The sequence below is a fragment of the Pipra filicauda genome, unplaced genomic scaffold (assembly GCF_003945595.2).
Source record: "Pipra filicauda isolate LSUMZ 115617 unplaced genomic scaffold, ASM394559v2 scaffold123_size2130275_pilon, whole genome shotgun sequence".
NCBI classification, from domain to species: domain Eukaryota; kingdom Metazoa; phylum Chordata; class Aves; order Passeriformes; family Pipridae; genus Pipra; species Pipra filicauda.
This window is the reverse complement of record NW_024103696.1, coordinates 794,997-822,629: the sequence shown is the minus strand read 5'-3', so window position 1 is coordinate 822,629 and position 27,633 is coordinate 794,997. Positions and strand designations below refer to the sequence as shown.

General features: G+C 38.9%; 1 long non-coding RNA gene across 1 annotated transcript in view; it reads right to left on the bottom strand.

The window, feature by feature from the left end:
* LOC120324784 overlaps positions 1-9,221 on the bottom strand; it is a 67,049-nt gene extending 57,828 nt beyond the window's left edge. Inside the window, exons 1-2 of the long non-coding RNA XR_005566354.1 lie at positions 9,133-9,221; positions 3,722-3,795 (exon numbers count right to left, since the gene is read on the bottom strand). This is a non-coding gene — a long non-coding RNA (uncharacterized LOC120324784). The remainder of the gene's footprint in view (positions 1-3,721; positions 3,796-9,132) is intronic.
* Between the last annotated feature and the right edge of the window lie 18,412 nt (positions 9,222-27,633).

Here is a 27,633-nt window from a genome sequence, read left to right as displayed (position 1 = left end):
CTTGCAAGTTGGTATGTTCTGCATATTCCTGCCAGGAAAGCTCTGCAGGTTTCTGCTGATCTGTAAGGGTAGCTCAAGGCAACCATCTGCATCTCCTTTTTGCTTCTAAGGCTACGACCTGTCAGTTTAAGAAAGAATAGGGTTCTGAGCCTGTGTATCCTTTCAGGTTGTTTACCTGACATGTCTCAGCCATCCCTCTGGACTCTGAGCACGTTTGGGAACATCTCTGGGCCTGCAGGGGAGAGGTACTAGAGAACTGTGCTAAGTAAGGTTCAGATTGGATCATTTTGATTCTACCTCGATATATGTCTAGTAACTGCATTTGCACTGTTCCTCCTCCAACTACGGCAGAGCTGGCTGGATGCTCCTACCAGGCTATGGCTTCTTATTTCCTTTCCAGAATCCTCTCACTTCTGGTAACACAAGAAGTCTTCCTTACTTCCTTCCTTTTCAACATGATGCTGACCTTCCCCATTTTCTTTCATTTATACTCACTCTGTGGACTGGACAGCGCACAAGCAGCACTTGACTGATTTTTGTAAGGCAGTGATGACAGGAGAAGACAGAGCTGCATATGGAACTACTAGCAACTGATGTCAGGAAGAATCAGACCCATTTATGCAGTAGAGGGGCCAGAACTGAAATGGAAAAAATATTTTCTCTAGGCCACCTCTTTTTGTTTCCTTCCTTTGCTGCAAAACAGGATTCTAGTTCTGGGAAGCGTTGATTAAACAAAAGAGGGGCAGGCCGTAAAGATCCATGGAAAACAGAAGGAGAGAAGGAGGGGGAGAGGGGATTTAGGAAAAGAAATGGAGCTTTAGCTCAAGCCATTTGATAGATGTCACAGTAGCAAGCCTCAAACAAGGCAAAATCAAAGTATAATAACCAGTCTTCTAATTATATTTCTGAAACCAGAAATTTTGGGAACCTAACAATCTGGATGAAATACTCCTCTCCTTCTTTATTAGTCAAATCTCAGAAAGAGATCTGTGGCCCACTTAAATTACTAGTATTTGAATTACATTTAATTCCCAGTTGACTACAAGCAGTTGATTTGGTTTCATCGCAATAAAATTACTAAAATTACTTGGGGGGAAAAAAAAAAGATGTATGGAAAGATTTCTTGGCTCCTGCATAGACATTAGGGGGAAATGAAGGGTGTAACAGCATATAAGTACTTACTTTCTTATAAAATCTCTCCTGAAGTGAAATATTTTAAGAACAAAATATCTTCTTGCAGAAGCTATGCATTTCAACAAAATTAGAATTACCTTAAAACAAGATCATGTCTAAGATTGTTTGACTATGTCACTTTAAAAGAAAAAAGTGTAATGCTATGAAATAGAAGCTCATGAGATCATTGCTTATATCAGCTTTTTTGCACTCTTTATTGATATTTTTCACCTCCCACGGCCTCATTATCAGACTGGCAAGGTTCTTACTTATTTTTCTCATTCCTTGTGGAATACATAGATTTCAGATCATTTTAATCCTGTACTTAACTTACTTTCCATGATGGAATTAATCATTCTTTTCACATATTTCAAAAGCTGGAAAAATGTACCGCCTCAGATTTACCCATTTAAAGTAATTACCTTCAGTATGATTAATTAAAGAGTACATTACTGACATGTGGAGGTGGTTTTATTTATTTGATATTCTTTGTCTGACCAGCAGTAGCATAATAGCAAGAATATTAAAAAGGAAGAGGGAACTGGCATCACCCTACTTTTACAGGACAAGTATTCTTGTGGAAAAAGAGGAAACTTTCACTGGAGGCAAAGCATGTTTTTTGGCAAGGCCTTGAGCTGTGACTCAGGGTAGCAAAAGTCATTTTCCTGTTCTACCACAGATTTCCTCTGTTATCCTGTACAAGACTGCTTAAGCTGTGTGCCTGAGCAAAAGTTAAAAATATCTTCCTTCCTTTGACTGCTGTCATGACTATTTATCACATGCTCTTCAAGGGAAAAAATATTTCATCTCTTTGCACATGTCTCTACAGGGTCTCTACTAAGCTGCCAGGCAGGTAGACAGAACCTACAGTTCTCCCCCTGCTTATCATAAGAGGAACACAATGTCCAGAATTCACTGCTCAACTAAGTCACACTCAGTGAGCACTAGCCACTCTTCCAGGCTTTTGGAACAGACATGTTGGATGCCCACAGAGTACTCACTGCAGAGAATTATGGTAGATTTTGGAGCTGAGTTCATACAGATTTCTGCCATTTGGAATACTTAACCAACAAAACGATGAGCCTCATATAGAAGTTATTTTTCTTTATATTGTCACAATTAAGCCTAGTATATTTTTCCAAAATACCACAGGGAAAAATAACAATGATTAATTATTAGGAAACCCTGTATTTTACTATATCTAATTACAAATAGATAAAGATTACTTAGAGATATATGCTTCTCAAATGCAGGCTTATTGTTATTAATTTCACAAGTTGAAATTAATGCTTACTTTCTCTAATAGTTAAGCTTAAATTTAGAATTTTCCAATTTAAGTTATAGTTAAATTAAAGAACACACACACACACACATAAACTTTAAAAATTAGTCAGAAATAGTACTTTGGCTTTGTCTTCTTATGGTGCCCACTAAGAGAGGTGTCTTTACAGATCATATGGAATTTCACAGGACACAGGATATTCTAAACCTGGAACTGAAAAATAAGCTTAGGAAAAGTTGTTCTAGCTGAAAAGCCTTTCTTGATTTTGAAGAGGTCAACCTCTGCTGACTCTACCAACGTCAGAATATGATCCAGAAAGGCAAAGTGTGATTAGACTTCAGACTAAAACACTTACCTTTAGATGTGTACATGAGAGCGTCTAGAAGTATACAAGCTTCTAAGTTCCTACTATGATCGAGGAAGATCTTCCCAGTTCAGTCAGTTGTGACTCAGGATTAGTTCAAGTCACTTAGACATCTGAATTTGGTTAGCTAAACTGCATTTTAAACCTTGCTAGGTGTGCTAATTAGGTTTCCAATAATCTGGGCTGAATCCTGCCTTTTTTATCTCCAGACTACTCCCACACAGTGTGTATTCTGTTAGTGAAAACTGATGTCTTGTAATCATCTGGAAACCACTAAACACTTTGGGTAGCCTTGTAATAAGCAGCCCTGCAAGGTTCTACTTCTTGTGTGGGCTGCACCTGTCATCGTTTCTGTTTCGAACAAGTTATACTTGTAGTTACACTGCGAGGGCTAATGAAGCCTTGAAATGGTTGATTCACAGCTCATGGGGGAAGGTCTACACACAGAAAACACTTACAATACTGCCCAGAAAATCCTGCCCAGAATGCTGCAAAATGATTATCTAAGAGAAAATAAGGATTCAGTATCACAGCCAGACACAACATCAAATCAAAAGCCTTGATCAGAAGGTGTCAGAAATGTCATCCTAGCCTCTCCTCCCTGACTGATGCTTTCTCCAACTCATTAGCATCAGCACAGTATGGTCCCTGCCTGGCATTTTGTCAAATGTACCTTGATCATCCCTGGACGATGGCCTGAGTCTCTTCAGTTGACGTGGTGATAGAAAGCTGTGTGTCAGCTGAACAGCAAAATCATTGCAATCCTTTCCACATTGTTACCCATTCTTGGGGCCCAGTAGAGAAAGGGGATGTTCAGCACACAGTTTAATAGAAGTGGGCAAAATAAAAATGAAACTGCTGGTGATATTGATAAACTCTGCTGTGAGTAAAGTATCGCTTACCATGTAAAATGGTTAATACTGTCAATAATGGTCCATACAATTTGCAACTTCCATATGAAACATCTTCAGCCAATCTACAAATAAGACAACAAAGTTGACATTATTAAAGGCTATGTAGAAAATTGAGAGCTACTTCTCATTCTGGGATGAGTTTTGCCACTGCTTTTAATAAGGAAAGATCCTGAAGGCCCAGTAATCAGGTGGACAGGAGAGAGTGTATCAAACATAAAGTTTAAGGACTGAAGAGCCTAGAAGACTACAAGACTAATTATTTTTTACAACCTGATGTTTTCTTTGGCATGCTTACAGAATTACTGTGGTCTCCTACTGAATGTTCAAAGCTTGAGAAGTCCCCATCTGTGGCTGATAGCTGGGGTCCAAACTGTTCGCATTTTCAGGAGTGTGCCAAAGCATTGAGTCACTCATTTATTATCTACAGCATACTGTTTTCAGAAGTGTTTAGAGAGCTCAGTCTCACAAAATCATTGCTGAGGCAAATCTTTTATACTGATGAAATCTTTAAAAGGGGAGTTTAAATATTCTTTGTGGTTATTTATCTTTGTAGGAGGAGGTGGAGCTAAATGTAAGTCAGGTTCACAAAAGTTATGTTTCCATTCTTTGTAATTAATTTATTTAATCTTGCCAAGCAACTAATCAGGACCTTTTCTCATTTTATTCACTTATCCTCAACAAATATTCTTTTAGGACTATCATGGAATATTATTAATTGTAATTTATGCTATTATATGTTTATGATACTGCCAACAGATGAAAAGTATAAGACAATGTGGAAATAAATATAAAATGCAATACCAAAGGGTTGCAAACTGAAAAGATCGCTAATTTGCTGTTTATTCTTCAGTATGTTACTCAATCTCTTATAGTATTTTTGCGTCTGTTTATTATAATTCTCCTTAGAGTCTATCTTCTTTAAAACTGGCACTTAGTAACAGATCTCTGACCTAAAGTGTACCTGTCCAAGGTCCAATATCCAATATAGAGATGTATAATCCAAGGAAACACATAAACATATGTTTTTAGTATTAAAATTCACCCATTTAGCCAGTATCCATACATCAAAAATAATTTGAATAAAAGTTACATGTATATGACAGGATAAAACTAGAAGCATCTTTTAGGAATATTTCTTCATTTTAGAAGAGATCAGAATCTATTTCCTTCTAATCCAGGTCAGGCTAACACTACTCAATGCATAGATATTTCACTTGCTTTCATCTGTGAAAGGTGATGCAAAGATCCCTGCACCAAGAAAGAATAAGGCTGTCAGCCTATACAGTACCATTCAAATATAATATGGACATCCAACCAAGGTCTGAAGGCAGAATATGCCATCTGACACTTTATCCAAATGTAGAGGTTGTCTCATCTTGGATGTGCATAGAGATATAGGGTTTCTAGATCCCAGCTGATTTTTTCAGGGCCGATCTGATTTACCTCAACTGCACATCAGAACATTACTGTATACACATAACCTTGAACAGTGCGGTGAGAATACCTGATTTTAAGAATATTTATGTCTCATTACCATATTATGTACAAACTTCAATCTTAATTAAGCTAATACTTTTGTACTTTTCTGTAACTGAAGAACTAAGACACTGAGTGGTCTGTGATGTAGGTACAGAAGGTCTGAAGTTAGTGAGTAATTTCAGCTACAGGCCTATCATATGATACTTCTCCTCCCCTTTACAAGAAAAATTCAAGTTTACATGTAGCATTGGCAGCCTGGCAAATGCTATCAAGTACAATTTAATTTACTCATGACTCTTTTCCAATCATTAGAGTCAAAGGAAGTGTTTCATCAATGTAACATGGTCCTCAGACGTTGAAAATCTTGCTTATTATTTTACATGAGAATAACAGCATTGTAGCCAAGAAGGTTATCAGAAAAACACCAATATGCACATCTGCAGGATTTGTCACAAACCCTACAAGCAATCTTACTCTTCTCCAAAATAATCTATTAGCAATCACAATTGGTGCCCATAGCTTCATATCACAGCCCTGCCTTCCTCCCTTGCCGCAGACACTGTGCCACATGTCCTTGTTTGACATGGTATCTGTCTAAAATTTCATGATTACAGCCTCCCAATTGCATCAAGATACATCTAGCCCATATGATCCATGAGAACACATGCAAGAGAAAAAAATAAAAAAACAACAAACCAACAGTCAAAACATTCAGGACTAGAACAGTAGAGCCCAGACAATGTGGTGTGAAAACAATGGGCATGTACTGTCACAGCATGAAGTGAACAGCATGTGGAACATGTAAAGATTTGGATAAAATTAACACCTATCCCTTAGTGTAGGACTTGGAACTCAAAGGCTGTCTCCACATGTTTCAGGCAAAAGAATAATTTGATTTAACATCTTGACATTGCCATATTTCTTTCACATCTCTACCCCATCAGCCAAAGTTGAGTGAAAATAACTGATGAAACCACACAAATTAAGCATTAGACTGAATAACATCATAATTTTTGTGCTGTCTGCCATTGCGCAAAGAAAATATCAAAAGCCAAAAAAAGTCTGATCAATGTCACCTTAGTTACTTCTGTTGCCTTAGTTTCCTATAAAAAGTAATAAGGAATATCCCTCTGCAGATTCTTCTCTGCTTCTAGGTAGAGCATATTTCTGTGCATGATTCAAAATTACATGGCAGGAATTTTGCACTAAAATGCCGTGGTCTTGACTCGTTAGTCAAATAGTGACACAGTGTAAATCTTCAGGGCGAGATGCCTTCTTGAGCAAAGAGTAGGAACAGGGCGATGAGGAAACAGGAAAGTCTACCATCCAGCAGTGAGGGATAAAGACTCCCAACCAATAGGACTGTCCATTCCATACCACAGAGGAGTTGTTACCCTGCATATTAGGTAATCAGATACTTTCATTTGCTCATAATCCATCAAGATTTTCAGCTAGTGTGTGAACATAGCACAGCTGGATTCAGAGACAAGGCAATTTACCCAGATAAGGATCTAGATTAAATTCAACTAAAGGGGGTTTTAAACATGTTCTCTGATGATATAACTCGATAGTACATGACTAGAATAGTCAAATCCTTTGCTCAAAATTGAAACTGTTCTTCTGTAAAGCGGAGTGAGAACACTGCCTTTGTTTTAGGAACAATGCAGACCTGGATGCAGAAGATCCCATAAAAGGGCTTGTATTTTCTAGTATTCTAATTCTAACTTGTTTCTTACAAGTTTCTGGGTTTAGAGGTCACAGCTAATTGCCAGCCTCAAGTGTATCTAAGGGAGAGATACTTTAATTATAATTAGCATAAATAATTACAGGTACATAAAAAGGCAAACCCCAACAATATCTCATAAGAAAGCATTCTTTGTGCCATGTGTTCCTGTGCACCAAATTGATTTTCTATTCACACAACCTCTTTCATTTCTCCAATTATGAACCTCAGCCTAATTTTGAGGAAACATACACAGCAGGTGAAGATGTGAAAAGGGCAGTTGCTTCTGACAAATGTTGTGAATCTCCCTTTTATTTTTAATACTGAACCATAATCTGCACAGATGATAAGGTAATTAAAGCATAATGAATGTAGGGTAAATTATAATGACTGGTATGGCTTAGGAAAAAGATGCTTCAGAGCAGCATATTAATGCCTGAGAACAGGGCACAGTCATTATGTCTTACCAGACCACTGACGACAGATGGCTACAAACTATAAATGGGTAAGGAATTTTCAAACCACATTGGGCATAGTGATCTTCATAAAAGAAAGACTAAGAAAACTCTTTATCATAATTAAAAAAAGGACAGACTCGTCCTTAAACTGCAAGATACAATTGTCCGGGCATGGGGAAACATGTATTCATCTTGTCTCAAAACACTGAATCCCTTCCTAAATATGAACCTCTGTATACTCAAGAATATACTCGTTGCTTTAGTTTAATCCCTGCCATGGTGGCCATTAAATTTCACATCACTTTTAAACAGTCATCCATTTCCTAAACTCTACAATGATTCAGAGCAAATAGCCTGTGACAAACCAACAGTGCACGAAACAAAACAAGGACAGCCCACATGTGTATGTTGGCACTGCTGTTGCTCTCTCAAGCTCTAGTGCAGACTGAGAGGTAACCATATCCAACTTCGAATCCACCCTCTGAGAGGAGGCTGCAGGATAAGCACAGAAGACTTCAGTTTAGCAAACTTAATGGTGGAATAAAGACTTGGGAAGTGGGCAAGGGAGTTAATGCATCTGTTCGTTCTTACTCAGTTAAAAACTATGGCTAAATGAAGAGCTCTAAAAAATGGTTTCAGATATGCATAATTGAGCCTACTAAATGTTTTAGTGTTTTATTAGTAATTCTTAGAGTAGGATTTCACTGTAATGTAATAGTACAGTCTTCATTATATAATCTCTCCTAGTGAAATTTAGCTGACAATCCTATTTCGTTTTCTTCCTTTGGCACCTTGTTTAGATTTCCATTTTAAGTAGGACTTTAAGATACACTTTGGCAGAAAGCTTCCCTGCACAGAACATTCCATTTAAAAATTAATACCTTGCTGGCTCTGCTAATCAAAGCTGGAAGAGTTTACATTAGTGTTTTAAAATCAGAGTGCATAGTTCATTAAAATCCAGCTTCACTGAGCTTAAAAGAGAGGTGAATGCAAATGGGTGCAAGGGAGACTGAGCTGCTATTACTTTTATTCCTTTCCTACTCCATAGAGTCTGATTCATTTACACTGCAACTTTTAAACGTGACCTTTTTAATTTGGCCACTACACATAAGAACAAAGTTATCTCTACTGTTATATATTTTATATGTTCCCATGCTAAAGAAGAATACAAGAAATTCAAGGACCATTCTTTTAATTTACTACCATTCTGCTAGACTCTGAACAAGTAAATTCTTAAACCCTAGAGTAAGCAGTGATCCAATTGAAAAACCAGTATAAAACAAGGTTGTAATGCACACAGCCTAAGAGATACAGATTTTATACTACAGAATATTATGAAGATATGAAATTTGCTTACTTAGATTTCAACAGGTCATCCCTGAATTTGGCTTGTGAATCCAGAAGTATCACTCATAATTATAGACTTATGATACTACTTTCATCACTGTAGATTATCATGATGTTTCTTCCATGTATTTCTAATTCACAGTGTGAAACTCCAGTCTACATATGCTAAAGCTGAAATAATTATTCTTTGTAAGCATGCTGTTGGCATCAACAAAGGGCTCAGTTAAACTACCTAGAGACATCCTCTGAAAACAAAATCAGCACAAACCATGACTATTTAGGACTCTGATTTACCTTTGTGAATGGAGTTATTTACTACACAGTCCTTGTCCATCCTGCAAGCATTCCACCCCTCTATTTCCTAAACAAGGATCTTGATTGGATTGAGTTACCTGTACATTGTTCAGCACCTCAGAGCAGCCTCCACATCCAATCTGTCATCATGCTGTAGCCTCCAGAATAGGAGGAGACTCCTTCAAGAGTGAGGAGACTCTTTCTCTGCTGTCTTCCAAGTAGAATGAGATTAGACAGGGCTCACGCAACATCAGTTACACCAGAGAGATTTGTCACTGACCAGGCAGAATAAACTTACTGCAAACACTGCAGGAATGAAGTACTGAATTTACTGCTCGGTGTCTAGATCTGGCTTCCTAGTTTACCTTGACATACCCTAGCAGAAAGAATTCATGATGTCCAGGAGCACTAGTGAGAGAAAAACTCCTTAAAGATACCTTTTTTTGCATAAGTTTCATTTTAATTTGTCTACTGAACATGTTAATTTAAGAATTTCATGATTAATTATGGAAATTGTCTTCACCAAGCTGGTGTCAATACATAAACTTGTTGCCTTGTCAATATTCCCTTTGCAATTTTTCATATGCAAATAATTCTTACGAAATCAAACACAAATATACTGGTTTTATTTGCCTTTAACTAAAGTTGCCAGCTTATTCAAGAAGACAAGGTGATTTCTGTTTCAGCGTACTTAGTATGCAACTCACACCAGGTGTGTTTCTTAGCTCTACATTTTTCCTGGCTGCATTTCTGTAAAGTTAAGAGTTGACTTTCTCATTTAAGCTCCCTGACTCAATTGGGCAAATTGTTATATAGACTCTTTTCCAGATGAAAATTTTTTCTTTTGGTAGCCAACATGAACAGAAACTACTTTATTACTCCAAAGGCAAAACAAAATCTTACCTGAAACTTTCTAAACCTTACATAACTGAAGCTCGAGTGGGATCTATGCCATCCATCTGTGGCTAGTGGAGAGTTCTCTCTCCAGGGAAACCTGCACACTTTGAATGCTCCAGCAGCTTTGATAAAAGAAGCACCAAAGGTTTGTGCTGCCATCCAGAGCTCAACAGGCTGGAGAAATGGGATGACAGAGCTCACCTCATGAAGAACAAAGGGAAGTACAAGATCCTGCAGCTAGGGAGGCACAACCCCAGGTACCTGCTGGGAACCACCAGCAGGAAAGTAATCTTGCAGGAAAGGATCTAGGGGACATGGTGGACACCACATTGAACACAAGCCAGCAATGCAGCAAAGAAGGCTGATGGTATTCTGAGCTACAGAGTGCTACCAGCAGGTTCTTGGAGACGGTCCTTCCCCTCCACTCAGCATTGTTGAGGCCACACCCGAGGTACTGTGTCCAGTTGTGAGCTGCCCAGTACATGAGAGATGTGGACATAATGGAAAGTCTAGCAAAGTGTCGTAAAGATAATGAAGGGACTGTGAGCTCTTCCTCTTCTCTGAGGAAAAGCTGACAAGAGCTGTGCTTCTTCAGCCTGGAGAAGAGAAGCCTCAGGGGGGAATTTCATCAATGTATATAAATGCCCAAAGGGAGGGTGTACAGAAGATGGAGCCAGGCTCTTTTCAGTGATGTCCAGTGACATGACCAGAGGCAATAGGCACCAACTGGACCACAGGAGGTACTGTCTGAACATAAGGAAACAATTCTTCTGTGAGTGACCAAGCACTGGTACAGGTTCCCCAGTGAGGTTGTGGCATCTCCATACAGTTGGAGATATGGAAAAGCCATCTGGATATAGTCCTGGGCAAGCAGCTCTAGGGCACCCTGCTTGAGCAGAGATGCCAGAGCAGATGACCTCCACAGGTCCCTTCCAACCTTAACCATCCTATGATTCTATGAAAAAAGTCTTGACAACAGCTTCCCTTGCTCTCAGAATTCAAACTTGATTTCTGTATACCGTCATGACAAACTGATGTAGAGGTAAGATTAACAGGGCTTTTCCAGAACATCAAGTTCTGACTCTAGCTACTAAAGGTACGAAAGTATTACTAAGGGAAGCTATGAGATTAGTCTATGTGGTGGATTAGCCTTGGCTAACAGCCAAACCTCCACACAGCTTCTCACCTTTCCCCTCCTCCTTCCAGTCAGCAGGATGGGGGGGGGCAGTCGGGAATAATAGGACATTAAAACAACACCCTTCCCCTAGCCTCCGCCTCATGTATCTGTCATGCTACCATCTTAAGAAGCTCGGATATACTGTCAGTGTGTAAGCCCAGAGGATCAGCACTGCGAATAGAACAGAACAGAATGCTTTGTGTTGGAAGGGACCTTAAAGATCATCTCATTCCAACCCCCTGCCATGGGCAGGGACACCTTTCACTAGACCAGGTTGCTCAAAGCTCCATCCAAACTGGCCTTGAACACTTCCAGCAATGGGGCATCCACAACTTCTCTGAGCAACCTGTTCCAGTTCAAATTTGTGATTTCTGATGGTTATCACATATTCAAATAAGCATACTGAAAATAAAGATCTCTTTAGCTGTCCAGAGGTCTCTCTATTAATTTCAAGTGATGAGTGTTTTATAAATGCATTACCCATTCAGGTGCAGAAATCAAAATTAGGCCTTCTCCCACAGGGAGCTGTGAAAGCCATGTAGGATACACAATCATGCCACACTGAGAAGTCAAGTAGTCAAGTACTTCATGTCAGTGACAGAACTGCTAGAGCAGAGAAATGAACTCTTTTCTAACCCCCTAACAGTCCAGTGGTGAGACATTCTCCAAGAAGATGGGACCGAGAAGAGATGGAATTGAAAACCTTTTGGTTGAGAAAGGGGAACTGAGTCTTCTACATCCTGGATAAGTGCCTTATATGGAACATTGAACAATATAAAGGAGGAAACCTAGGTAGGTCTTCTGGTGCCATGAAGCAAACAAATTTTTAAATTATCTTATTTTCATTATTTGTAAGAAACTAATTAAGCACCTGTCTTCAGGACACAATTTCCAAGTCAGTGAAGTTTCCAGAATAGTCAGTTCAAGATGCATACTGTTGCATCCTGAGGATAGAAGAAAACACACCCTGTATATGGAACTAAGGATTTCTTCTGAGGCCAGAAGGGGCAAACAAGGAGATAATTTTGAATATGGTATAAAGGGCTGTGTCAATCCTATTGTAGAAAACAGGTAAAAGGGTGAGGTCAGATGACCATATTTGTTGGTAGGAGTGCCTTTGGGCCATCTGATGGTGTCTCTGGAGTTGGACCCTCAGGGCAGCATTGGACAATGCTTCTCATCAGGCCCAGTGCTCTTAGCAGCATCTTAGTATCTCACCTTCCTGCACAGTGACAGTGAAGTTCAAAGATAACCAGGGCTTTTCCCCTGTGTGTGACCTGCTGCAAGCGCAGGTGAGGCTTCCAGGCTCAACAGCTGCTTCAGTGACCTCCTGTCCAGCCTGACTCCTCATAATGCATCCAGCTGTCAAATGAAAGCTTCCTGAAAGGTTTTGGATTCCACCAAATTTTTCCCTAGAGGAAGGACATCATCATTACCTGTAAGCAACTTTTATTTTGGGAGTGACAGGAAATAAACTGTTCATGTTTTATGTTATGGATATCACTTGTCATATATTGTGAACACAATAAGCAGTGCTTGTGCTTCCTGAGCAAGTCTCAACAGTATTTAAATCAGATAATGAAATAAACATTGCTGCTGACAAAAAAGAGACTGGCCAGAAGTATAAGCCTAAATCAGCAAAACCTGAATTAATCACAAATCTGTGGCTCAGTACCAAGTCTACTAGTGAAAAACTAACTACAGAATAACATAAAATAGAGAGAAAGGAAAAAGGAGAACCTGAGCTGGGTGTCACTGTTCTAAGACCTGTGCTAGTGCCAGTGGCTGCTGCCCCCCTGCTCCAGCTCCAGCCTTGGGGTTGGCCCTGATGGGGAGAGGGTGACACACACACAGGCCCCTGTCCCCCAGTCATTGCCTGACAAACCATAGCCCTTTGTGTGTGGCTGGGGGCCACTGCCAGGCTGCAGCTGGCAGCCCAGGAGAAGGTAAACACTGAGAAGAAAGCCCCACCATGAGCATCACTCTCCTCCTGTTGAGGACAGCAGGATGCTGACGCTTCACCGTAACACATTCTGCCCCTCTGCTCCAGGAGGCAGGAAGCTGTCAGCCTGCATTGTCCAAGCTATGTTGTAAGGACAAGCATGATTACCCAATGAAAGGGATCCATATTTGTAGGTTTTTTCATGTAAGGATATTAAAGAGGCATTTTTTTCCTTTTTTTAATCAGTTGGTATTACCGCAATTGGACTAACAATAAATGCTCGATGTATTTTCCTTAGACTTTTAAAGTATTCACTGCCCTAACAATAAATTCTTAGTTCCATGTACATTTATATGCATATATTATGTCTTCCCTCTTTGGCCATAAAAAAGAATTTTTGAGTGCATCATCTGCTGCTTTTTTGCCTAGGGGAGCTTTCTGTTAGCTTTTCGGCCATAAGGGTTCTTATTTCATCTTACTGACTGTTTCTGTGAAGAATACCTTCATGAGAGTAGCAGCCTATTACAGGGACCAGAGGCAAAGAACCTGAGTCTAAATAAATTACCTGTAACTACTTGGGAAGGGTCAAAAATAAGCAGGAATTGAACTGAAATCATGTCTGTGCTCAACATAAATTCACCCTAACTGCCGGCGTAGTACTTCTCCATGGTACTTTTCATCCCTGGGGCTTCCAAGGCACTTTATCTATGAAATCTGTGTGTTAATTATTCATTAAATTCTAGTTTCATCTTCCTGATCTTTGATATATAGTAGTTATTCTACAGGACACTGCAACAGAGAACATGGGTAGAGAAGTAAACTGTTAACTATATTAAAAGTGAATCATAAGGCAGAACATACTTACACAGCTAAATGTATTTTCCAGCTTAAAAAATAGCACCTTCAGCAACATAATGCCTGTGAAATTGTCCCGTATATCAATTTGTTAATAAAAAATGTGTCCTATTGAATCACTGACACTTTCTACAGAACATTATATTTGATGGCCATAAAGCTCTTAAGGGCCATGACCTACCAATAAAACCCTGCAACGAAAATAATCTTTCCCTTAGATTAATTCATAATGAAACTTTTCTGTTTTGATATCTTGAAGTAATTTTGATACCTGGAATTGGGAACTAACTGAAACTTTCTCAGAGGCCACAAATTTCCATTCCAGAGACAAATTTTCAAGAACAGTAATGAGTTCTTGGCATTCAGTACAACAGCATTTTAGTATGATTGGACATGCTCTGGGAGAAGGAAAATATAATTTTCCCCTCCTCAGTTGGAATAAAAATTACAAAGGAGAAAGGTGCAAAAGAAGCCCACAATACCAGCTTTGTCAGAGAAAATTTACATCTCTACAGTTTTAAAGCAAAAGGCTTTCTGCATTCTTCCATTTTAGATTTTGTGTCTGAGCTGGCAATTTGCCTGAAGGACTGATCCTTTGACAGAATTATTGTCAGGGAGGTCAGCTGTAAATTTCAATCAGTCAGTGCAGGGCACATGGAAAACATTGTCAGGAACGTTTTCCTGCAGCTTGGCATCAGATACAAACATTGAATATATGGCTCTAAGCATAAATCTTCAAATCCTAATTCACCCTGGAACTGCATAATTTTAAATTCTCACTACAGTCTGCTACTTAGGTACAAAATCTCCACTAATAGAGCTACTTTTCTGTGCTATGGAGAGAACTTTGGCCAAACTTACTGGAGCCAATGAACTTCTTGGAAAAGAGAAAGCAAACATTATTTTATAACAGATATTAACACCCAGGAATTACTGGGATAATCACTTGCTAAGCACTCAATTAAGAGGAACCATGATTATAGACATAAAGATTATAATGGACATCCATATAAATTATATCTAAAATAAGACTAAATTACAACATTTTAATCCAATTTTTGGTGTTGCCAGCTCATAGATTTTAATCATGTTTAATCATGGGGCTTTATCTTAAAAACTTTAGATTTGATATTGTCTGAAGACACCAGGACATTACTACCAATTCAAATTAAGGTTAAAAAAAAAAAGCCAGGAAAAAAGTCAGGGAAAAACCCAAACAAACACACTTTATATTTTTAATCCTTCTGGTTACAGGGAGAAGCTTGAAAATAGGCCACTAAGGTAGAAGGGTCAAAAGGGTATTGACAGAAAGCATGTGTCTGAAAGCGTTCTAACACATCTAAACATATCATGATAAGTAACTCTTATTACCAAACTCATGTCATGATTTTCTAAGTCCTGACTCACATCTTTTAAAGCTTTGAAGCAGCTGTTTGGGAATTTCAGTCCCTACAAGGTTTAGCATTATTCAGCCCTAAAATATTCTTTCAGGCCCATCCTTTCATATCAGCATCCAAATTCCGACCATAGTCAAACTGATATATGTAGGCAAACTAAGAGATGACAGCATTGCCTTTAAGATCCTGCCTTGTTGAAAACATTTTCCCAGAGATCCTACTTTGCTTTGGAGTTGGGGAAGCAGCTTTCAAAACGCAAAAGTGAGATAGTGGCGTGGGAAGTGTGAAATGGAAGAGTGAAGGCCATTGCAAGGGCAGGGGTAGCTGTTGCCATCTCACTGAGCAACAGAGCCCATCCTGTTGGTGCATCCCAAGACTCATTTTGACAGCAATTCAAGACAAAGCAAGCACTGCTGAACTGATTCCAGTTATTGATGTCTTTCTTGTACTGGGGTGCTCAAAACTGCCGACAGTATTTCAGATGTGATAAAATAAGGGAGGAAGACAATCCATTGCTCTGCCTACTGGCTGTGCTTCTACTAATGCAGACCCATAATCTGTTTGCCCTCACTGCTGGCTCACACTCAGACCACTGCCCACCAGCACCCCCAGGGCCTTTCCCACACAGTTGCTCCCCAGTCTGGCATCCCCAGTCTGTGCACAGCAAGGGCCCCTTCTCAGCACTTGGCATTTGTCCTTACTAAATTTCATTATGTCGCTATTTTCCCATTCCTCCAACTATCTACATACCTCTGGATAGCAGCAATGCCTTTGAGCATATCAACTGGTGCCACTCAAGTTTGGTGTCAACTACAAATTTTACGAGCAAGCACTCATAAGCAATCATAGATTCCTCCTCTAGGGCGATAAATAGGGTATTAAACAGGTGAGTCCCATCCTGCATTCTGCAAGTTTTCAGATACCTTCAGTGCAAAACACTGTGTGTGCTGGCTGAGCTGGGACTTTGGTTCACCCATATAGGTCATCTGCATGTCCCTTTGGGAAGACACAATCTAAAACAGGGGAAGTGGAATCAAGAACTCTGGGTCAAGTTGGGACAGAATTTGTAACAAAAGTTTCCATGTTGTTCTCTTATGATAGTTACATAAACTAATTAACTGAATTATAATGTTGAGTGAGGAACAAGCCCCTACTACAGGCAGCAGTATATCCCTCTGACCTCTGTAACGTGGAGGGTTCAGCCACCATCTTTTAGCTACTTATGTACATTCTCACTCAAAAACTGAAAGGGCAAGCATTTCAGGCAGAAAGATAAAGGCAGTGTACACAAGTCCTCACAGGTTCAAACAGCCCTTCCAGTGCAAGGGAGTTCAGAATGAGATTCACACAAGGTCTGGATGTCAGTGTTTGAAAGAAGTTCTCATAGTTCTCACATGGGTTCTCGTAGCACTGTACAGTTAACTTCAGTCCTGCTCTGCTGACACAAACCCAAGTCTTATGTTAGCAGGATAAGCAAACTGTTTTCACTTCTACTTACCACTTAAGACAAAAATAACTTCTGAGGTTCGTTCTGTCCTCTACAGAAACAAAAGTCTTATCTTGCTTGGTGGTTTGAGGATTCAGAAAACACAAACTTAAAGGAAAGGCTGTTGGTATTGAAATAAAAGCTTTTTTACATCCTCTGTTGCTCTCTAAAAAATAATCAGTTATTATTGGATATATACAAGAGCTAGGACAAAAGCTCAAGACCCAAGTTTCCCTACACCAACAAAGGATAGGCAGACAGGATGGACGAAAGGAGAAATGTTTTTTAAAGATCATCTTCCTCCTTCAGGGCTGGGGACACAGGGAGGACTTTGCAGTAGTGGGACAGGATCTTCAACAGCCCAAAGCTTTGAAGTGAAATTTGGGCCTTTCTTCCACTGTGTGCCTGCTATAAGCGACAAAAAACCTTATTAGGATACAATAAACGTATATAACTATTAATAGTAAAAATTCATCTAGAGAGGAAAAAAAGATTTTATTAAGACTGTTAACAAGCACATTCCCTGCTGACAACATATTTCCATGAAGAGCATAAACTGCAGGGTCCTCACATGGGTTGTCACAACATCCTGCCCTACACTCCAGCCTGTTGCCTGGGATCCTGTGGCCCAAGCTGTTCTGGAGAAAGGCACAGTTACCTCTCCCCTTTTTCACCGCATTAATGTCTTTTATTGAATAACTTATTTTGTCACTTTTTTTAAAGATATATATTGCCTAGATCAACATCTTAAAAGGAGGCTACTTACAAATATGAAGAAAGGGTACATCTGCAAATATTTCTTCCCAACCGCACTGATACAGTATTTCATTTGGAATTTGTGAACATCTTATAATCAAATTGTTGTTCATATGAAAGTTTAAGAAAAGTCTTGAAGTATACATTTGCTCATTAAAAGAATAAAAGGAGAAAAGAACAAAGCTGTATTAAAAAATCTTATTGCCATGGTAACCAAACACAGGCTAATTTTGTAACTAAATTGTACTGGGAAGACAGAATAGATCATTACCTCTATATCACCTATTCAAAGATTAAGAAACCTCTCAATTAACGATGATTTCTCAATAAATATTGATGACCTGAATATGGGTTATACAAGTAATGAAAAGCCATAATTTGAAACATGTTTATATGATATCATCAAACATTTTCAGACAAGCATCTTTGTTTTAAACATTCCAGAGGCTATTTGCAAAGAAGAAAAAATGTGAAGTTAATGATTACATTACTTTCAAATAACGGTGTAATATCTAAAGGCTAACTACCTGTGCTAGGGAAAACATTCCCCCCAAATTGCTTATAGAGGATTAAAACTGTACACAGTGTTTTGCACTGAAAAAAAAGTAGCAGATGTGTTTGATTGGTAGAACTGTATAATGAGTTATGAGATGCTCACCTTACCTACGCATCACCTACCAGTGCTCCAAGCATATGAGAACTTACACGGGATGCGAATTTTTTAAAATGCCACAGAGTGCAAACGCCTCAGATTAGTAAAGGGGGTAAAAAGATCCATCAGACTAGTTACTATCACCAGGCATGAAAGAGACGTTAGATTGATTTCTTTGTCCATTTAGGATTTGACCTTTTACCTGAAGCTACCAACAAAGGCTTCCATCTAATGGCAATTTTGGTAGCAGTGTCTGTGACATGCTCATCCATCTATGGCCTTCTACCACTTGCATCTCCCTAGTAACTGAATACCCACTTCATTATTAGGATCTGGATTGCACTGAGCAGCACATTTTCATGAGTTACCACCTATTCAGTCCTCACAGAAAGCCCAGACTTCTCTACTTCACTATAATATATTGCCTGCTGTCCTGTACTTTATGGAGCAAAATATTAATGTAGAGTATAACAAATTCCCCCCCCCAAATAAATTAGTTTAGTGATCATCACTTCATGGCACACTGAAAATGTCATTATTTCTTTCAGAAAAGGTAACAAGGAGGTGTTATTTAATATTCAGAGTCTCTTTTTTTAGTTCTGGTACTGACCAACCTGTTCTGAATGAAAACACACATCTCTCTTTTTTTTTTAATAATTTTTTGTATGGTCCCATCAAGTCTAATGGAATAGAAATAAGTTATATATCTTAATAGCAAACATGCGTTATTTCAAATTCCTGATAAAATCCCAGAAAAACTTTTCTCAGTAGCACTGCTGGCAAGTTTTCTTTCAATACTTCCTAACAACCATCTAATTATCCACGATGTCAGATGTTGGACCTTTTTTTTTGCTCAGGTTCTTTATAGGATTGCCTTCATTTTATCTTCAGGCAATCTAAGATGCTACTTCTTATGTGGTCAGATACCATTTCCCCTTATCAATGAATATTTCAGTATTTCATATTAAGTATTCATTGGAGCAGGAAATAAAACAACGCTGTTTTGCTTCCCTACCGGGTGCCCTAACTACTAGCCTGTACAGCCCCAGTCTGTTCTGCATTTTGTTTTTCATTTAATGAATATTTAAGTAGTGTGTACAAAGTGGATTTATTACAAGACAATAAAACTTAAGGACTGGTGGAAAAATATTGTACACCCTGATTCTCAAGTCAATGGTCTCTAAAAGAGGAAGGGGAGGGAAGATATACACTTAATCATGTTAATCATCTAAATATGTATTGGAACCTCTGTCCTCTAAAAGTAAACATGTTTTGTCAATGATGCCAGTACTTTCATATGATAGAAACTAAGTGATCTGAAGCTACCAGAATTTAGGAAATGATGAGTAAAATTTAGTTGCAAAGTCAGCTTCAGTGACTGCAAGTCTAATGGATATTCTGTGAACATTAGCAAGAGCTAAATGCTACACTGAGGCACTTGGAGGAGCATATGAGTACATCTTCTTTTTGATGTATCCACAACAGGGTGTCCAGACTCAACAGGATTTATCTGATTGCTACAGAGACAGCAAATAGTTTTCTGTTTCTTAAAGAACCTCACTATGAAGGTCATCCTTAGGAGCTCTGTGGAATTAATTTTCCACATTTCACTCATTCTTTTATGGGTGATTTTCAACTGATGATGTAAGTGCAAGTGAATGAGGACTAAGGAAATACTCTGAAAAAGAATCTTCTCTGGTTTAATTATTTCTAATTTTGATGACAAAAATGACGTCAAATGAAGTTTGTTAAGAATTAAAAATCATTTACTGAGAATGTGCTATCATAATTCAAATCCATGCTATCCATGAAACAATGCCAGCATCATCTCACACTACAGAAGGAAGTTATTTTAGCACAGCGTTTTGGAGGCTCTATTATAATCTCCAAGAAACAGTAAACATCTTTAAACAAATTGCATGAAGATTTTGTTTTGAAAAAGTGCAAAATGAAATCAAGCTTTGAGAAGACAGGCTCACTGAGGCATATATGACATCAAGACAAGGACGACATGAATTTGTTCTCTCACCGTCCTCACCTCACTGGATAAGGGTAAAGCCACACAGTCAGAGTAGGAAACACTCCAACTCTCCTTAGTGCACATAGGGCTGTGAGAGAGACTGTCCGGAATCAAACCTACTCTGCATATTGTAAGGGACTGTGTGATAAGGAGACAGTGAGTTGAGTAAAGAAACTTCGTTCTACAAACAAAAAAAAAAGAGGAAACGCCTATGGATTCACCACACAAATCTACTGAAACCTAACACAGGATTGAGTAACTGATAATTATGCCAAAAGCCTACTCAGCTGTCTAACTACCATAAAGAATAACAACAATGGAGAGTTAAAACTTGATGGACAGAGGATCATGGAAAAGCCTTTACATATTTGAAACAACATATCTGTAAGAAGTCAGTCCTGCTCAGTACCAGCTTTACAGTGTGAAATATCTCTATTTATCACCAAGAGGCAGGCCTCTTAAAAAGTGGAAGACAATGAACAACTTATTCTCTACCTCTGCATAAAACCACTCACATGGGAAGTGTCTACTCATTAACAGAAAATATGGCACTACTAATAAAATGGACAAAAGACAGCCTCCAATAGAGTGCACTGAGTAAACAACTTCAATTAAAAATTGAATTTTCCTAATTGAACAACAGAGAAAACAACAATATGCATTCCAAATGCAGGGAGCGCTGTTGGATCGCTCGAGGTGCAGAGCCTGCAGTTCTCTGTGATGATCTGCAGGGGGCGCTCTTGGGCTCTGGCGGTCACCACGTGGGGAGGGGGGCCTGGGGGGTGGTCTCGGGTTGCGGGAGAAGCCGAAAAGAAAATGGGGACCCTTTCCCCAGTGGAAGAAGGGGGAAAGGAAAGCAGTCCGCCCCCACAGAACTCACCGTTGTCCTCAATGACGGTGTCTCGCACAAAAACTCTCCGATGAAAACGCAGTAGGTCCGAGCTGGAGACAAAGACAGCTACCCTGTCTCTGTCCCAGAGAGAGAACCCAGCAAACTGACTTCTCCTTTCTGAGGAGAGCCAGCAACCCCCCCTAAAACCTCCTCCCCTCTCCCTCCAGCCTCTGATGGTCCATCAGTTAGGAATGCAGCTCAGCTGGCTAGACCTTTTGTAAAGCTAATCGCCCCCTTTTCCATTTGGACTCTGTCTTTCTTATAGTGGGAGGCAAGGGAAGGAAAATTTCCCTCCTGGGATTTATAGCCTATAACAGGCAGTCTCTCCACGCTCAGGTAAAAGAAGAAAAAGGTTTAGTGTGACATCGGTTCCTCTACTTCTGGCAGTCAAGAACTAGAGAAGTTCTCCTGGATCTATACCTGGCTTCTATTACCCATTTTGACTAGCTGTAAGAATATGGCCATTCTTTCAGAACACTATACATTTTCATTTTAAAACCTCCACTTGTGGATTATTCCTGCTGTATTAGACTGAAGACATTAGTTGAATCATAAAATTTAACACTGCAGTTAACCTATTCCTACAAGTTATTTAAAAAAAGGTGTAGTCATCTTCTAAAATGTTCGTCCAAGTAGGGTCCACTACTTACGGTTGTTGGTTAAATTCTACAGTTGGCATTCATAATTAAATTATTCCTTTGTCTAATTTACAGCCTAAAAGCCACTTTAAGTCATATAAAACCTGAAACCTAGGTAAGAATATTAAAAGCCTTTCTTATTCCCTTTGCCATTCAGGTATATGCTCTAATTGAGCATTCAAAATGTAATCAAACAACTCTCACATAAAAAAGTATATAACACAGCTTTTCTTAGATTTCTGTACAGATAGGAAAAACTTATATTTTACTTTTCAAGAATATACTCAATTGAAAGGAACTTTCTTTCCGCTACCTTCCTTATCCGAATTATCCAAGTATTCCCAAAAGTGTTGTGCTGGTTTAAAGGTGAACCAGCAGGAGAAATGAACCCAACTCAAAAGAGACCACAAGTCAGAATTACAATTTAATAAAAAATAATACAATAATACAGTTATATGGACAAGTAATTGGTTTTAACCCACAAAACCCAGACGTATAACCCAGCACCCTGGGGCATGAACAGAATGGTGTTCATGTTTGTTGGCCCCCGTGTTGACCCCCACATGGTCCCCCTGAGTCCAAAGTAAAAGGGGGAGGAAAACCTGTTGGTGAGAGTGCTGGTAGCAGTCTGGTCGAGAGTGGTGGTTGCAGTCCAGCTGAGGTTCTGGTCCTCCTCTGGATCCAATGAATGGTACCAGAAGTCCCAAAACCTCAAGAGTATATACCCTCAGGTTCAGGCAGGAATGCCCAGTACCTCCCCCAGAGTGGGGAGTTCCACAATGGGTGATTGTGAGTCGTGAGTGTGAGGACAGGAACATCCTCCTATCTCACAGGCCTCTTAACACTCAGCTTATAGCCTGAGGGGCCAGGTGTGCTCTGGGCAGCAGTTGCAAATGGTCTGTTGTTAACAGTTTCTGGGAAATGTACATGTAGAATGCACAGTTTGGGTTACACCCACACAGTAATGAACTCGTCCCAGCTGTTCTAACTAGGACAAGTATACACACATAAAGACAAGCAAAGAATTTTTTCTTTTGTATGTCAGTAAATGAAACAGAAGACAGAAAAGGGAGATGAAGGAAGACATGATGTTGGATAACAGGATGTGCGAACTCTTCAGATCTTTCTGGTTTTGTACTTGTGAATAGAAATGATTCCTACAAGTGTTGCAGTTACTGCAAGACTTTGTGTAGATGAGATTAGGGGACAAAGAGAAAACATTTGAAGGTTGATAGAGCTTATAGAGGTGGTAGTACCTTTCTCCCTCAGGATAGTTTGGGTTGTGTGCCAGGGTTTGAATCTTCCCTTTAATTACTTACTGACCCAGTGAACAAAACACATTGGTCACACATCCAAGTCTCACACGCTGTGATTTACTCTGCTTTGCAGCACTATGCTGGGCCATTAGACAAATCATCCATAGCACTTTCTAAGACCATGACTCAGTGAAGTTGGATTACTGCCAATTCAGAAAAGTCCTGCTAAAACTAGCTGTTAAAAGTTATTCAGTGGAGCTTCCGAATTTCTAAAATTATCAGGACCACAATTTAAAGGTTCCACATCATTTACAATGGCCTCTGGTATCCTTTTTGAAAGCAACAAAAAAAATCTCACTTTTTAAGTAACTGATCGCAAAAACACTTACAAGAAATGTTGGCTACATATAAGGTATCTCCCTTTTCATGGACCCTTGTCAGAGACCAGATTTGTATCTTACTGGGTAGTTTGATTGACAGGTCGAATAAACCATGTTGTCTACAACTTCCTCGAGAGGGGAAGAGGAGGGGCAGACACTGATCTCATCTCTGTAGTGAGCAGTGACATGACTTGAGGGAACAGCATGAAGCTGTGTCAGGGGAGGTTTAGGTTGGATATTAGGAAAAGATTTTTCACCCAGAAGGTGGTTCGGCACTAGAACTGGCTCCCCAGGGAAGCAGTCAAGCACCAATCCCGTCAGAGTTCAAGAACTCTTTGGACAATGCTCTCAGGCAGATGGTGTGATTCTCAGGGCTGTCCTGTGCAGGGCCAGGAGTTGGATTTTGAGGATCCTTGTGGGTCACTTCCAACTCAGGATATTCTATGATTCTATGATTCATGACAAAAGGTAGCATTTTTACTTGCAAACAAGACCATCTTCAACTCTAGACATTAAGACCAGCCAAAAAATCATAGTTTAGCTCTTTGGAGACGTTACCTTAAAATTTCCTTATATTTTATTTATTTTAATGAGTTTAACTTTTTGTATATACCCAAATTACAAACCTGATTTCTCAAAGAATATCTTATTGTTCCCACGGGAGCTGGAGGAGCTGATGATATATGATAGGGATCCCTCACTGTCAGCCAGCCAATTTAAAAATAATCAATCATCAGAAAATGGTAAAATAAAGATACTGAACTGTACTAATGTGTGTTTTAGATGCCACCACGACACTTTCAGCTGTGACCTCATGCACTGTTAAGATGAACTTTCTAGGCTGTGTCAACCTCATGTGTAGGTGGGGTGAGTACACACAGTAGTTGCATTCAGGACACAAAAGACTTGCAAAAACTGGTACCTTTAAACAAAACAGAGATTTCTCCAGTATTAAAAATATAAAGAAGGTATATATTGTAGAAGAGAATATTACAGAGATTCTTCTTCAGAAAAAATATTTTCCTCAGGGCTCCTAAAAAAAGTGTGACTCAGATTATATTTTGAGAAGGGAACCAAAATGGAAGACTTCTTTTTTTTTTTCTGAACAAGTAAACACTTTACGCTACACATTAAACAATAATTTTTAACGTCAAATCTAAGCCAGACAACTGAGTATCAAATAGAGTTAACAAGCATCTTGTGTCCAGAATTGGAACAGATGAAGATTAAGCAATTGTCTTTCAAAATCCATAGTTAATTGAATATACAATTTCCAAGTGCAAAAGTAGCCAAATAATTGTTAGACTTGTGAAGAAAAAACATAAACATATTTCCTGTTTAATCTTCACTTTTTTTGGCCTGTTTCATTGCTATTGGAGCAGGGAAGGAGACATGCCTACATAAACTACTAAGGCTATAGCAGGAAATCTTGGTTCATTTAATGTGGTTTGATCCTTGCAAGTGCTCAAATAGTCTTTTGAAAAGAAAACTGAATCATTTATTGTATACATATCACTTTTTTCAATTAAAAAAAACCAAATCCAGAACTCCTGAAGTCTCAAGTGGTATTCACTAAAAAGAAGGATTCATTCCCCAAAGCCAATACTGTTCTTAACATTCAGAAGTTCTGGTGCAATAATGGAGATATGAAATATGGCTGAAAGCACAAATAGCCAAACCTGTGATAGAAAAACAATTTATTGTTTTTGGTTTTTTGTATAAGTGGTGGTTTAGACTGAAACCACACTCTCAATAGAAAAGGAAGTGCTGGGGAGAATTCTTAAATCAGTATTCAGGTAGAGTTTCTCAGCATGACAATAGTCCTCTCACACATTGCTTCTAAGGAGCTGCTATAAATAGATTTTTGCAAAGTACCACATTTTCGTATCACTTCTGCTGGAGACCTTAAAAACCCAGCTGTATCATTAATACCTTAATCTAAAGCCTATAATAATCTATAACAATGAAAGATGTGAACAAGGTAGGAAAAAAACCATTTAAATAACAAGGATGTCATTTACTTAGTAGTGAGCAAATATATGTGGGCTTCCGCTTAATTTCTACTTAAAAATAGAAGTCCCTGCACTGTGGGACTCAGCAATATAGGAGCAGAAGCCATTTGTCTGTGCTATAGGAATCCAGAGAGATGTAGATCATGATTGGATTTCATTACTGCTGACATTTCAAAAAGCCATTAAAGGAGCGCACTCTCATTCCCAGCACTTACAGTCAACCATCAAGTAAATCTAGTTATAGGTAGAGATGAGGACAGGAAGGCTGTAGGGGCATTTAGGCCAACATGTAAACATTTATAATGGCTAACATATACAGGAATATATATATATATATATATATTCCTGTATATATAGGCACACACAAGCATAAAGGCACTTGTCATGAGCACTTGACAGCTAGCCATGGGTTCCTCACATATTTCACCAAGGTCACTAAGGAAAGATTGACATTGAGCATGAAGATATTAGCACCGAAGGAGACCCTTTATCTCAAGTAGAGGATAAAACATGAGACTGAACAGATGATGAATCAAGTCCAAAGTGAGAACTGACAGAGAATGAGAGCAGGCGAAAGGAGTTTTCAAGAGCCAATGGGACACGTTAAAAAAAAAAATAGTAACTTTCAGTTTGTGCCCATTGCTTTTGGTCTTGTGACCGGGCACTACTGAAAAGAGCCTGGTTCTGTCCTCTTTGCACCCTCCATTCAGGTATTCCTATTCATTGATGTATCCTCCTGAGCCTTCTCTTCTCAATCCTTTCTCACATGAAAGTTGTCTCAGTCCCTTACTCATGTTTGTCGCCCTTCAACCATGTGGGCATTTCAAACATTAGTGTTTGCTTCTAAATTTTCCTGTACTCTTTTGGAAACACTGGGATGTTTTTCTCTCTCCTTTTGAAGACTGAAGCTTTTTGGCCAGTGAAATTGCTATGTTATTTTCCAGTTAGAAGATCAAGGAAAATTATCTTCAATTATAGATATTCTGATCACTTCTTGCTTTGTGATATACAACATCCCTTCTCAAACTGATTTGAAATTGACTATAGAATACAATTATTCCACAGTCTTCTTACTTCAATGCCTTGTCCAAAACCCAGTGTATATATATGAGGTCAAGTACACTTGATTTCCAAATCCTATGAGGAGGTGCTGGGGTTTACTTTTGCATCTAAAAACTAGAGCAGAAACAGCTGCTGGGAGTTGCATTTAACTTGCAGCAGATTCCTACATGAGATCTGTGTAGAATAATGCTGCATGACATTTTAAGATCACCGTGAATCTTGGAATCAGAGTCGAGCCTTCAGAAAAAGAACTGATGCTCAGGAGACATAAAAACCTGGTTTATTCTCTCTTTCCATGTGAAAATTTTCTATTGTCATTACACTTTTTAAGAAAAATGAAGCTGGCCTGTTGTCCTGACCCTTCAGATAATATTTTCTGGAATCAAAACATTATCTTGTTTTCTCTTTCAATAAAATGGGATTCCAAGAAGAAATGAAAGGGGTTTAGAATTATAGTCCTCTGCTTTTCATTAATTCCTACAGTAACAGGAACTGAGCACATTTGACAGTTTTTCAGTATAATGAAAAATCAGTTTGCTCTCTTCACTTAAAAGAGCAAAAATTTTAGCTGTAACACCCATTCAAACAAAGTAAACTAACACTAGCCTTCAGACTAAGTCTTCATAGAGCAATAAGGAAAATTTAATGAGAATGTTATTAGTCATCCTGCACAAACACTTTAAAAGGCTCAAGGAACAGAACTTAAAATGAAAGAGCTGTGTATATGGCATGGCTTTGAAATGAACATTTGGATCTTAATTTGCAGTGGTGAAGTTTCATACAAATAGAAGAAAGTATGTCAACTACTGTTTTTTATCCCTTGTCACTTCAGCAACTCAGAATACACAGTTAAATTGCTCTGAGGCATCCAGCAGCACATGAGACATGGGAATGGCCAGGCTGCCATGGCAAAACAGGCTGCATTTTTTCTGGTATTTAATTTCTGCATTGTTGGTCCTGATCCTTCAGTAAATGATACTCTGAAATTATTGTGCTGGCAGCTGTAACAAAAGGATGTGGTCACTCATCTGTTTCTTCACAAACTAGTAAAATCCTTAATGGTGCCACCCAGAGATTTAAGTTATTGTATTCAAGCATTCCAGCACCAAGTACAAGGTGTGGATTTACACTGCCTTGAACTACATACTTTAGATCCTTGCAAAGTGAATAGGGATAG